This window comes from Jaculus jaculus, unplaced genomic scaffold (genome assembly GCF_020740685.1).
Source record: "Jaculus jaculus isolate mJacJac1 unplaced genomic scaffold, mJacJac1.mat.Y.cur mat_scaffold_34_1_3701052_arrow_ctg1, whole genome shotgun sequence".
Classification (NCBI taxonomy): domain Eukaryota; kingdom Metazoa; phylum Chordata; class Mammalia; order Rodentia; family Dipodidae; genus Jaculus; species Jaculus jaculus.
This window is the reverse complement of record NW_025423490.1, coordinates 2,838,184-2,852,483: the sequence shown is the minus strand read 5'-3', so window position 1 is coordinate 2,852,483 and position 14,300 is coordinate 2,838,184. Positions and strand designations below refer to the sequence as shown.

At 40.3% G+C, this 14,300-nt stretch overlaps 1 pseudogene; it reads left to right on the top strand.

Annotated features, from left to right (window-relative positions):
• Nucleotides 1-2,755: 2,755 nt before the first annotated feature.
• LOC123457280 overlaps nt 2,756-14,300 on the top strand; it is a 47,715-nt pseudogene continuing 36,170 nt past the window's right edge.

The window sequence follows — 14,300 nt, the reverse complement described above, 5'->3', positions numbered from 1 at the left end:
TCACAGACAATTCTAGGTCCAGTTAACAAACAACATAAACCATCTCATGGAGACAGGATTTAGTTTAGCTCATAATTCCAAGGATTTATCACTAGGCTCCTTTGCTGTGTGGTAAAACGCATCATGTTATGGTGAGGAGCATGTGATGGAGCAGACTGCTTCACCTCATGGGGGACAGAAGGCAGGAAGAAATATAACAAGGAAGAGGCCTGGACAAGCTATAGATTCCCAAGAACAACCCCTAGCACCAGTGACTTAATTCTTCACTGAGGCCCCATCTTTAAAAGCATTGATACATCCTAGTAATGACCAACCCTAAGGTGTGGTGGTGGGTTTACAATTTCAATCTTAAGATATACAAAGTTCCTAGTTCCACCTAGGTTTCTTGAAGTGTGCTGTGCTGTGTGGCTTTTGTTTTTTTCTTTTCTTCTCTCTCTCTCTCTCTCTCTCTCTCTCTCTCTCTCTGCCTGGTCCTTCCAGAGTGTATAAACTTCTACCATTATGGAACTTCCTGTGGATCTGTAGGCTTCAATAAATATCCCTTCCTTCATAACTGTGTCTGGTCTGGAAGTTCATCTCAGTGAACCTCAAGCTGTCTGCAACAATGGGCATGAAGCAGCCCTGGTCACAGAGTCCACGATCAGGAATCTGACATGAAAATTCATGTTCAGATTTCTTTCTCGTTTTTATTCATTCCAAAACCCCAACCCATTGAATTTCCCTCTCACATTTAGGGTGGGTCTCCTTATCTCAACTCTCCTAACCTAGAAAATCCCTCGCAGACATGCCAAGACATTTGTTAACAGGGTGATTTCAAATGCTGTCAAATTAACAACTGAGATACCCATCACAGCATTACTGGGTTGAAACTTCTAAAATCAAATCTATGTTTTTCAGAGTATGGGGGCTCACTCCTGTAATCCCAACACTCAGGAGTTAGAAGCAGGACAATCATGAGTTCATGGTCTTCCTCAGCTACATTACAAGTTCAGGGCTGTCTTAGGCCCTAGAGAAAACAAAAGAAGGAAGTAAAAGATGAGGACGAGGTGGTGGGTAAGAGAAAGAGAAGACTTGAAAATGTCAGAAAAGAAGGAAAGAGAAAAAGACAAAGTAATCGTATGTTAATCATCAGTGTCTTAATTATGGTGAACTCCCTAGCCCCTCTTCTACCTGACGATCAGGCAAAAAAAAAGATGCTGTCTCAACAAATGAGCATGAAATCTGACAAATTACACCTTGGGTTGTTCTCTGCATTCCATAACTGCTTTAATGAACACAATTCCTATGCTGCTCAAATCACTGTATTTGTAAACAGATAACATATTTGGATTCACAGTATCATTCAGGGAGGGAAAGTCAACCTTAGGACGAATCATACTATGTCTCACCTACAAATATATTTTTTCTTTTCTTTTCTTTTTTTTTTTTTTTTTTGAGGTACAGCCTCACTTTAGCCCAAGCTGACCTGAAATTCACTATGTAACCTCAGGGTGGCCTCACACTCATGGCACTCCTCCTAACTCTGCCTTCTGACTTCTGGGACTAAAGTCATGTTCCCCCATGCCCAACTTCATGCACAAATGTTTTGCTGCTGGTAACATGAGGTTTAGAAATCTTGGTTGAGAGTATTATGAGCTGATGACATTGAAGACATGTATTCTGAGTGTTTTGTAGTCAGCTCTGCATTGCTGGGATAAACTTCTAAATCAGGCACAGTTTAGGGTAGGAATGGGACTTCTTTCAGGCTTACAGATCCATAATGGTAGAAGAAGCTGGCTCCCTTTCACAGACCCAGCAGAGCGAGAGAGAACCACCAGCAGCAGCCAGCACAAAGCAAGCATTCCCAGCTAGGTAGCAAAACTACAGGGAACTCAGGCACAACTCAGACTATTCTGTACACCATTAGGCTGAAATTCAAACCCACCCCAATGGTACCTACAGCTACCTGTCTGGAGAGCCAAGTTTTAATTAAAAAAAAAAAATCTGAGTGTACTGTGGGTCAAAAATTCAAACTACTAAAGTTTGTAAAACATGAATCACAGGGATGAATGGTGCATTAAGAGATAGTGTTTCCTCCCCCAGTTTATATGTTGAAGACCTAACCCTCAATATCTCGCATGTAACTGTATTTGGAGATACCATTTAAATTGAGGAAGTTTAAGTTTAAATTAAATCATTTGTATTTCTAATAAGAAAGGGGGACTAGGCCACATACACCAAACATACACCACCCCATACCATAAATATACAGAGAAAATGTGGCCATCTGTAGCACAATGAATGAGACTTCAGTAAAAATGTTCCCTGTCTCTTTTTAATGGCTTCACCAGAATTAGGAGTTAATAAACTTCCATTGTTTAAGCTGAAAAAATGAAAAGAAGTGTGGATATATTCTATACCATACATGAACCTCAAAAGCTTTATACTATGTAAGAGAAAGGTGTTGTTATTACCTGTGGTCTGTGACATTTCCCTTTGTAGGTGGCAGTAAGTACTGGGAGACATAAAATTCATTAGTGTGCTGAGAATATGTGCTGATTGGGTGCATAGTGACCATAAAGATATCTATATCACACCCTCCAATGTCCAGGAATTATTATGAAAGAGAAGGTAGAAAGCATGTAAGGATCACAGGATGGGAGCAGTAGTTTAACATGTTCTCCAGGACATGGAATGCCTGTAACATTTATTACTCCACGAAGACTGTAATTCTTGCACAAGGCCCATGCAATATTGGATCCATCAACATGTCATCATGGATGGTAGAGAAAGTGAAAAACTACATCCAAGTAGAAGAGGGACTAGCTGGACACATGATGGAATTCAGCAGAAGGAGGATGACAGAGCACAAAAGAAGGTAATGGAAGGTTAGGATCAAAATACCTTATATACATGTATAAAAAGTGCCCCATAAAGGCTTCAAAAATGGCTTCAGGGAGAAAGTAACTTGCTTGCAAAGCTTGCTGGCCTAGGTTCAGTTTTTCAGTCTACACGTAAAGCCAGATGTACAAAATAGAGCATGCATCTGGAGTCCATTTGCATGACCAAGAGGTCCAAGCATGCCCATAGTCTTCCTCCTCTTCCCTCAAAAAATATTTTATTTATTTTGAGAGGAAGTATGCGTGAACATGTCAGAGAGAGAGAGAGTGAGAAGGCTGGCCAGGGCCTCCAGACACTGCAAAAAAAATGTCAGGACACATACACCACATTGTCCATGTGTTTACATGGGTCTTGGAGAATCAAACCTGGTACCATTGGCTTGGTACTTAAGCAATTTAACCAAGCCCTCTCCGAAGCCTGTAACAACAATTTTTTAAACAGTAAAAAGAAGTAATTACTCATGATGATAGTTGTAGTAAATATTCAAAGCCATGATTGTAATTTGGATGTGTCCATATGAAAAATAATATTTAATTGTTCCATTACCCAAGCTAATATTTAACTTAGTATTTATGTATTTAATAATATTTCATGAAATTTTAAATACATTTTTAGAAGTTGCAAATGTCCATGGTAATTTTTCATATTGTTATAGTAATTCATCACTGTCATTAAAGTTTCTTGTCTCATGTTAAAAAGAGTTATAAGTTACAGCAAACTGATGAAATTGGAGAGGTCATATATATTGTTTAAGTCTTTTAATCTCAAACTTAGAATCATAGAAACCTTGTGTATATCATATGGATGTACAATCTTTTAGTTGCTGCTTGAAATATCTTTGGGAAGAGTGGGTAGAGGGAAAGATAGGGGCCACACCCAATCAAGCCTCCGACCTCTTCCCTTCTCCCACCTGACCTAGATGCAGGTAACCTGTTTCAGCTTCACCCACATTCACAGCCTCTTCTCCAGGGCAGGAACTTGATGACAATGACAATTTCTACTTATGAGCAGCTGCTGGCTCCAGTAGCACAAGGAAAGCACCCATTGAATGCTTAGATACGGGTTCAGAATTTTCTGCCTCCAGAGAGAGTTTTGCAGTCCAAGAATGTGGATCTCTGTCCGTGCATAGCTGAGGCCAACCATAAGTTTCCAAGTGAGCAGGCCAACTTCCTGATAACAAATTCAGCCAACAGCAAAGTATGCTGAAGGGTCCTTGGTCATGGCTTTCCACCTTGCACCACTCACTTGTGGCCTTTATTCTGTCACTGTTCCAAACATGCATCACAAGTGACAGAAACCATTATGTGTTTGTGTGGGATTCTTTGTCAACTTAGGAAACTTCTCTGAACTGTAGAGTAAATTTAAAGAAAGTGATAGTAAAGAACTGTCCACAGTGGTTAGTTTTCTGAATGGGCTTGCCCTAAACACTCTGTTCTTTTACCACGCCTGCTGTGTTTTTCCAGCTCCAAGGTTTCACACGACAGATACAGCACTGAACCTGGCCAGCAAGCTGCCCCATCAGGATCAGGAGGCTTTACCCTGTCCTCACCAGCACTATAGCCATCTTGTGGACCTGCACTGGCTTTGATGTCTAGTGCAGCAGGGTAGGCCCTTTTATCCTGGGAGTCTGCCCTGACAGACAGTGGGGAAGGGCTTGCTGTGAAGAGTCTATCATCACAAAAAGTGATTCTGATGACAATGTAAGTACTTCATCTACATGTAAGTGCCTGATGAACAACTGCTTTATTCAAATGCTTCCAAGCCTGGGCTTCTAAATATATTTTTGATGCAATAACTCGTCAAACTGCCTCATTGTGCAATCGCATCCCTACTCTAAGAGACTCAGCAGCGAAAGAATTGCCATTGTCAGCTCCTACAGCTCCACCTCAGAACAGCAGCCTAAGAGAACTGATTCAGGTAATGCTGGTATAGGTGCTACCAGGCTTCCCAACCTAACTGCATGCCCGTTCCAGTTGCCTGCAAAGGAAGCCAGTAAAGATGGACATCAGAACAGCTCTGTAGCCTCAGTGGTACTTCACAGGAAAATCTGGCATGAAAAAGTCAAATATCATCCCAAAGTCAGCAACAAATTCCAAGAAATATAGTGCTCTCATCTGATCTCCTAAGTGTTATTCAGACAAGACCATCTGCTGCTGTCTCCAGAAGAGATATACTTCAAATCTTTTCCTAGGTCGCAAAGCTGGGTTTCTGAGTCACTGGGGGAAGTCTATGACCCAGAGGACAGAGCTGCCATTGACTGGTTCAACAAGATCTTGATGGGTAAGACAAAGGCACTTCAACTGCAATAACATTCATAATTCCTGTGTTTCCATCCTGCCTGCTAAAGGGCTTTTCTCTCTTCACTCTCCTTCCAGCTCCATTCACTCATTCACAGCAAATAGGCCTCCAGGAGCATGCAGAACCCTGGGCCTTGTGGTCTTCTCATAATCTGCTCCATTGCTTCCATTATAAACTGTCTTGGTTCTCCCTTTACCCTGCCTTGCTTTGTGTAGCTGTAAAGAAATAGATTCCTCTTAGTTGACCCACCATGTGTCTGTATTTGGCCTTTTCTGGTTATTTATTAGAACTCTGTTGGGATTTTCCTCAGTCTAGCTTTGTTCTTTTTCTTTTTTTCTTCTTTTTTTTTTCTTCAGTTTCTTTTTTGTGGTAGGGTCTCCCTCTAGACCAGGGTGTCCTGGAATTCACTATGTAATCTCAGTGTGGCCTCGATTTCACAGCAATCTGCCTGCCTCTGCCTCCCAAGTGCTGGGGTTAAAAGTGTGTACCACCATGCCCAGACTTTAGCTTTGTTCTTGAGACAGCCCAGTGAACACATGTGGACCCACTACCATGATCAACTTCAGTCACTGAGAGAATGTGATATTCTCATTTCTGATAGCAGTGCTTCAAATGTTGGGTAACTAGATTTTGTCAGTTTGGTTGATTCAGTGCATAGAAAAGAAAATGTTGTAAAGAGTGTTCCTCTAGGTAGCAGCAGGCAGAAAGTACCTTTGCAGAATTGCCTGCTTTGTGCTTTTCCTGCTTGCTTCAGTGGGGTCCAATACATCCACTTTAGACAAAATAAGTACATATGGGCTAGCAGGAGGGATGGCTTAGTGGTTAAGGCACTTGCCTTCAAAGACTAAGGATCCATGTTCAATTCTCCAGATCCCATGTAAGCTAGATGCTCGTGATGGCACATGCATCTGGAGTTTGTTTGCAGTGGTTAGAGGTCCTAGCATGTCCATTCTCTCTCTCTCTCTCTCTCCTCTCTCTCTCTAATAAAATATTTAAAAAATAAGCTCACACACAAATAAACATAGAAATACACCTAACCTGAAGACTACCATAAACATAATCCCTAATTCATGCTATATCTAGGTCTATATGTACAAAGCATAATGTTAAGTTTAGCACAACAATCCTAACCCTAATGTTAGTACTAGCAGAAGTCCAAGCCCTATTCCTAAACATATCCCAAAGCCTAACATTAACATTAATCCCTAACCCTAACTCTTATGCTACCTGTGGTGATTTAATTCAGGTGTCCCCATAAAACTATGTGTGCTGAATGCTAGGTCCCCAGCTGCTGCAAATCTAGAAATTGGAGCCTCCTGAGATGATGTATGGTTAGGTGTAGGTTTATGGGTATTATAGCCAGCTTTCCGTTACCAGGGTTGGGCACACTCTTTTCCTGATCTTGTCCATCTGATGTTGGCCAGGAAGTAATATTCACACTCTGCTCATGCCACTGTGTACCCCTTCCATCAAGGAGCTTCTCAAGTCTGTATGCCACAGTAAACCTTTTCTTCCCACAAGCTATTCTTAGTAAGGTGTGCTCTGCCAGCAATGAGAAGTACATTACAACACTACTGTTAGGTCATAATGGGCTTCCCAAAAACGAGTTGCCAAAAGAAAAACAGGATGGCTACAGAGAGATATAAGGAAATGGTTCATCCGCACTCCTCAAGAACAATGCCCCAAGAACAGGATTTACTGCCTTCTTATCTCTCACTAGGTCATTTCTGGTCTCACCCTGAGATCAACTGTTCCCCTATCTTTCACCAGGTCACTCCTGGTGTCTCCATATGGCTAATGTAAAAGAAGAGAAATTTACTGCCCTAACAAGACAATTATTTCCCTTTTTTCACCATCCCGCAATTTAAAAATCCTATAAATCCCACTATCTGTAACCCCGGACTGATTGTTCCACTCTTGAGACTCAGTCCTGGCAGCTCATGATTTTCCCTGAATAAAAACTTCCATTTTTGCCTCAGAGTGGTCTCCATGATCCTTGGTCACTCCTGAACCTTACAACTGCCCTAACCCTAACCGTACTCTAACATCTAAATTAACCCTATCCCTAACCTAATCATATCCCTATGGCTATACATAGACTAGACATAACCTGAATTCTGACACTCACACACACAGTAACACTAAACCTAATCCTAAATGTCACCCTAAATTTTAATATAACCCTACCCCCAGCCCTAGATATATACATACCCCTACCATAGACATAACCCTAACTCTAACACAACATAACCTTAAAACTAACCCCTACCTTAAACTCACACCTAACTTACCCAATTCCAAAACCTAAACCTAATCTTAAGATCAACCCTACAATGACACTGTCCCAAACTTAACCCCAACCCTTCTCCGAACTTTATGCCAAACATAACCCTGTGTCTAGGCCTAGACATAGACATAACTGTAACATCAGGCAGAACCACTAAGCTGCCATATACTTTAGCCTATATAAAGGCATAGAAATTATCCTAACACTTAGACTCAAATTAATTCTAACCATAAAGCCTAAGCCAAACATTAAAACTAACTAAAATAACCATAACACTGTGATAACCATAACTCTATCTCAATTCCTAACACTAGTCCTAGCCATATCACTAACCATACCCCAAACTTTAACACTTACTTTTACCCTAACACTTGACACAGTCCTATCTCTGACATTAACTTGACCCGGAAACTAACCCTAATAGCTACCCAAATCGAACCTATTCCTAGGTGTAGACATAGATCTAACCCGAACCCAAACCTAGCATAAACCTAACTCTTACTGTAACCTTAAAATTAAACATAACTCTATCCCAAGACCTAGATGTAGACCTAGCATAACCCTAACTGTAACATCAGCAATATTCCTAACACTAAAACTAACCCTACACCCTAACTCTTAACATGAAACAAAACTAACCTTAAGTGTAACACTACATTCACTACTCTCACTCAACTCTGCCCATCCCTAAAAAAAGCCTATCCCCAATCCCTGATGCTATTGCAACCCCAACCCTATCTACAGTCCCAACAATAGCCACAACCTTTTTTTCTATTTATTGATTTTTTTATTAAAGAAAGTTTGTACTCTTATACCCCTCATCTCGCCCTATTTCTGCTGAGGCTTATCTTTGGTGGGGTTATTGATATTCACTGTGTAGACCAAGAGGCCACTTTCAGTCTCTGATGGGTGGGGAGGAGTGTATGATACATAGTGCCTCAGGCTATTCCCACCCACCCTGAGGCTCTTATAATCTTTCCACCCCACTCACACAATGTTCCATGAAATTTGTTTGGCAAAAAAGGATCTGATTTGATGTTTCATTCTCTGTAGCCATTGGATTTCTGTTTTGACGAGGTTTGTATGACCAGTCTCTGTCACCATCTCCCTGGAACTGGTTTCCAGTTAGCCATAAAAGGAGTATTGGTGTATTTGTGTAGCTCAAACAATAAGACAGAAGAATGAAATGAAAGGGATACCATTTGGAATGGAAGAAGTTAAGTTAGCTCTACACGCTGATAACATGATTGTATATGTAGGAGACCCAAGAGATTCCATCTGAAAACTCCTGAAGGTGATTAACTCCTATAGCAAAGTAGCAAGATACAAAATCAGTGCACAAAAGTCAGTAGACTTTCTATATGCAAATGACAAAAATACAGAGAAAGAAATAAGAGACATGGTCCCATTTTCACCAGCAACAAAAATAAATAAATAAAATACTTTGCAAGAACATTAACCAAGTAAGTGAGGGATCTATACAATGAAAACATAAAAACATTTTTAAAAAAGGAGGAGTCTGGAGAAAATGGAAAGACCTTCCATGCTCCTGGATAGGCAGAATTAACATTGTGAAGATGGCAAACCTACCAAAGGCAATATACAGATTTAATGCAATTCCAATTAAAATCCCAACAATGTTCTTCACAGAGATAGAAAAAATGATCTCAAATTGCATATGGAAAGGCAGAAGGCCTCAGATATCCAAGCATATCCTCAGCAAAAATAATACCTCTGCAGGCATCACAATACCTGATCTAAATCAATATAACAGAGCCATAGTAATAAAACCAGCATGATACTGGCATCAAAACGAGTATAGACCAATGGAATAGAATTGAGGACCAGGACTTTGGGTCAAGCAACTACAGTTACTTGATATTTGACAAAAGCCCTAACTATATACACTTGAAAAAAGACAGCATCTTCAACAAATGGTGCTAGACAAACTGGATAACCATATGCTGGAAATTGAAACTTGATCCATATATTTCACCATGTACAACACTCAAGTCCAAATGGATCAAAGACCTCAATAGAAGACCAGAAACTCAGCTACTACTGGAATAAAATATAGGAGGAATTTGCCATGATATAGGAATGCAAAAAGACTTCCTGAAAAAAAAAAAACAAAAAAAACAAACCAGTAGCTCACAATCTTAAACAGTCACTCAACCAATGGGATCACATGAAGCTGAAGAGTTTCTTTTCAGACAAACATATAATAAGAAAAGCCAATATATTACCCACAGAATGCTAGACAACATTTGCTGATTATTCAACTGACTGAGGTTTAATCTCTAGAATCTACAAAAAAACTCAAAAAACCTAATAATAACAAGTCAAACCACCCATTCACAAAATGGGGCAAAGAGCTGGACAGGCAGTTCACAGATGAAGAAATACAAATGGAAAAAACACACTTAAGAAAATGTTCATCATCCCTATTCATCAGGGAAATGAAAATTAAACAACTATGAGATTCCACCTTACCCAAGTAAGGATAGCAAACATCAAAAAATCAAATGAAAATAAATGCTGACGAGAATGTGGAGAATTAGGAATGCTCATCCACTGTTGGTGGAAATGTAAGATGGTATAACTACTCTGGAAAGCAATATGTAGACTCCTAAACAATCTGACTATAGAGTTACTAACAGACCCAGTTATTTCCTTACTGGGCATGTACCCTAAAACCTTTAAACCTCATCCCAGAGAGATTTGCTCAGCTATGTTTATAGCAGCTCAATTTGTAATAGCTAACAGCTGGGATCAACCCACATGTCCATCACTAGAGGAACGTATAAATAAGATATGGTGGATCTACACAATGGAATTGCACATAGTACTAAGAAAAAAATGACATAATAAAATTTGAGGAAAAATGGTTGAACCTGGAACAGATCATTCTCAGTAAATTTACCCAATTGCAGAAAGATAACCAACACATAGTCTCACTCATCTACAGCACCTAACCTGAATCTACACAAGATGCCAACATACCCAGCAAGCATCTCAAGGACTAGACAATAGGGTGGGTGGGGAGGCAGGAGAGGGCAAGACAGGGAATGGGAGACACAAATCTAGACTCAAACAGCAATGGTACTATAAAATTCTACATCCTAAAAGGCAGATCAAATGGTTGAACCTTCACCAGGCCCTTAGAAGGAAAACGTGAGTCAAAAGCCACTGGAGAGTGTATGATGAAGACTGATCTTAATCTTATACTGTGTGTCTCTCTCTCTCTTTCTCCTCTCTGACATTTTTATATTAGTTACCTTTTTCTTCCTTCTCTTATTGGGCACTGACCTATAAATCCCAGTATCAGCATGTGGCTATCATCCACAATGAGCTTTTGATCAGGAGACCTAGAAGTTGTCCTAAAAGAAAGACAGATTTCTGTCGGAGTACTTGATGACCCACCAAAGGTTAGTGGTAAGACCCTACAGCTGAGGACACCACATGTGGTTGACACGTAAAATGGAATGGCATGGCTGGAAGCTGAAAGAGAGTCAGCCCCAGCCAGTCAGCATGTCTAGTTCCAGAAGGTGCTGCCTAGGTGACTGGGTGGGGGGATGATGAATATCTGTCCAAGCAACTCATGTTCTAACCTACTTAGCAGCAAATAATCTGTTGTGATGCTCACACAAGTGCAATAGTGGCACAGAGCCATGGTGGGAAACCAGCTGGTCTTGATTTAGTTACCTGATCTGCTCAGTGGAATGGGACCCATAGCTGGAGCTGGTAAACAAGTCAGAACCATATCCAAAATAAGCCTGCTCTTCATTATCAAGCTACCACCAATTGTGGGCTACAAAGGAGCCTACACCTATTAAATTCTCTATTAAAAAAAATAACTGTTATCTCATTTGTCTGCTGTTAACTTTACTCTCCATTGGAAAATCGGCTTCTCTTTTTCAGATAGATGCAGATCCTAAGGAGAAAACCATCCCCATCATACCTCAAAAGGGCCCCAGCTGAAACTAAGAATAATTGGCAAAACAAGCAAGGGTGCTATTTTCTTGGTGAACCTGGTACCAGCACAAGGGTGAAGGAGATAGACACAGAGAACAATCAACTTTTAGCAAACTAGATATCCAGAGACACAGAGGATCCCAATACCTTATCCCTGAAGCAGACCAAAAATAAATCCAACATGGCTCAGGGAACTTTTGCAGAAGTGGGGCGGAAAGAATGTCAGAGCCATACATTGGGTCATGACACGCAGAAGCATTTCTCCTACCCATAACTGGACTAACTCCAAAATGCATGACCCATATACTTCAACAAGGAAGATCCAGGGTAGTGGTAGGACATGGAGGAGCCTAACAATGGTACCAACTTGACTGTATTCATTGTGCACAAACTAATAAAAAAACAGATAAATTTTTTTAAAAAAAACTAAAAAGAACTCAAAAAAACTAAGGAATAAAAAAGTCGAACAGCCGACTCAAAAACTGGGATGGTGAAATGAATAGGGAGTACTTAGAGTAAGAAATACAAATGTCTAATACACAGTGAAAAATGTTCAACATTCCTAACGCTTAAGGAAATGTAAATTAAAACTATCATGAGTTCCACCTTCCTCCAGTAAGGATAGCAATCATTTAACAATGTAACAACAACAAATTTTGGAGAGGAAGAGGGAAAGAGGAAGCCCCATCTGCTTTTGGTGGGATTCTAAGTTTGTATAACCACTATGCAAATCAAAATAGACATGTGTGAAAATGATGAATGGAGAGCTACCAACATATTCAATTATTCACTTACTGGGCATTTATCCTAAATGCTCCAAGCATCACTACAGAGTTATTTGCTCAACCACGTTTATAGCTTCTCATTTCATTATAGCTAAGGACTGGAATAAACACAGATACCCATCTTTGTATGAATAGATAATGAAGTTATGGTATATTTATAATGAAAATTTATTTAGAAGTAAGAATAAAATGATACAATTTAGTAGAAAATTTTACAGACTTGGAAGAGATTATACACAGTGATCTCACACAAACGCTGAATGGTCTCCCTCATCTGTGGCTCCTAACCTGGACCACATAAAGTTGTTGAAATACCTGAAAGGCAACCCAAAGCCCAGATAATAGGAACGGAAAGGTTTGGGGAAATGAAAGGAAGGTTGGGGAAAACAAACACAAAACTAGGTTACAAAATGGATAGGTACTGTAGATACATTTATCCTTGGAGATCAAATAAAAGATACAACACCCAAGACACAAAATGGGGTGTGTTTGAAGAGAATATCCCTGGAGAGGATGAGATGAAAACTAAAATTTAAAAAAAAATTGTATCTGGATTTAAACCACCCAGTATTAGAAATTGGTTGCTCCCAACATTGCCCTGTTGATTGGAGAGATGTAAGAGGTCCCCAAATGAAGACAGGTTTCTGCGAAAGCACTTGATTCCCCCATTTGAGGCAAAAGGTAAGACACTCTTGCTAAGGACACCATATGCTGCTGACACAGAGCATGAAGACTCCTGGCTGGAATCTGGAAGAGGGGTAGTTCAGAGACAGCTAGCCCATCTAGTGCTAGAACGTGCTAAGGAACTACTGGAGGAAATTGGCCACAGTAGTCTGAGCAACCAGAGGTCCAACCTAAAGAGAAGTAAACACTCTGACATAACACATATGCCAGTGCAGTAGTGGCACACAGACTTGGGGGTTAACCAGTAGCTTTCTGATTGGCTAGGAGATCCACTCAGGGTAAAGGAACCCATATCTGAGATTGGAAACCAGATTTTTTTGTTGTTGTTGTTGTTTTTCGAGTTAGTGTCTCAATCTAGCCCAGGCTGACCTGGAATTCACTATGGTGTCTCAGGGTGGCCTTGAACTCACAGCGATCCTCCTACCTCTGCCTCCCATGTGCTGGGATTAAAGGCGTGTGCCACCACACCCGGCTCAGATCAGAATTCTATAGCGACAAAGATTATGCTCTCCAGTGTCAAGCTCTCCATGGTCTTTGGCTAAGAGAGGGGTTACATGCATCAAAATCTACCTAAGTTAATAATGCTTATACTATTTAAAACTATGCTGACTTCAAACTCTGTTGGAGAATCTGTTCTTCTTTTTCTTTTTCAAAAGAACCCGAGGAGATAAACAGCCTCTCGCACTTCTGCCAAGCCACAGCTGAAACTTCAGCGGAATTGGGGAGCAAACAAGAGTGCTACTTCCATAGTGAACCTGATAATCAGTGCCAGGGTTAAGGAGACAGACTCAGGAGATACTCAACCCCTACCAACTTAGATCCAGAGTCTCCTAAGAGCTTATCACTGAAGTAGACTTAATATTCACACACCACAACTCAGAAAATTTTGCAGAATAGGGGGGCAGAAAGATTGTAAAACTACAAGTTGAGACATCATGCCCAGAGACACTCCTCCCCCACCAAAAAAATAGCAATCTCTTGCTCCCACAATTCATAACCCCAACCCCATCGTGAATACCTACAACCCAACTGAGGAGGGTCCTCAACAAAATGGAGACAGGGATGAGGGAAAAGAGGATACCAACATGATGTATCCATATAAAATATGTTCTTATTAATTATAATAAATTATATTGACCCATGTTTAGAAATAGCTGTATGTTAATTTATGTTTTCTACAACGTATTCAATTTTTCCACCTTGGCCAGCCAACTTACACTCCTAAAGGTATAATGAAAAAGGGAACTCAGGGTCCAGAAAAGCTCTTGATCCACAAACTCCAAGTTTTCTTTTTGATGTATAATTTTAACCAGAGAATTGAATATAAAAAGACTGAGACAGAAATTATCATTATATGTATTGATGGAAGTACAGCAAGGAAAAGCACCCAT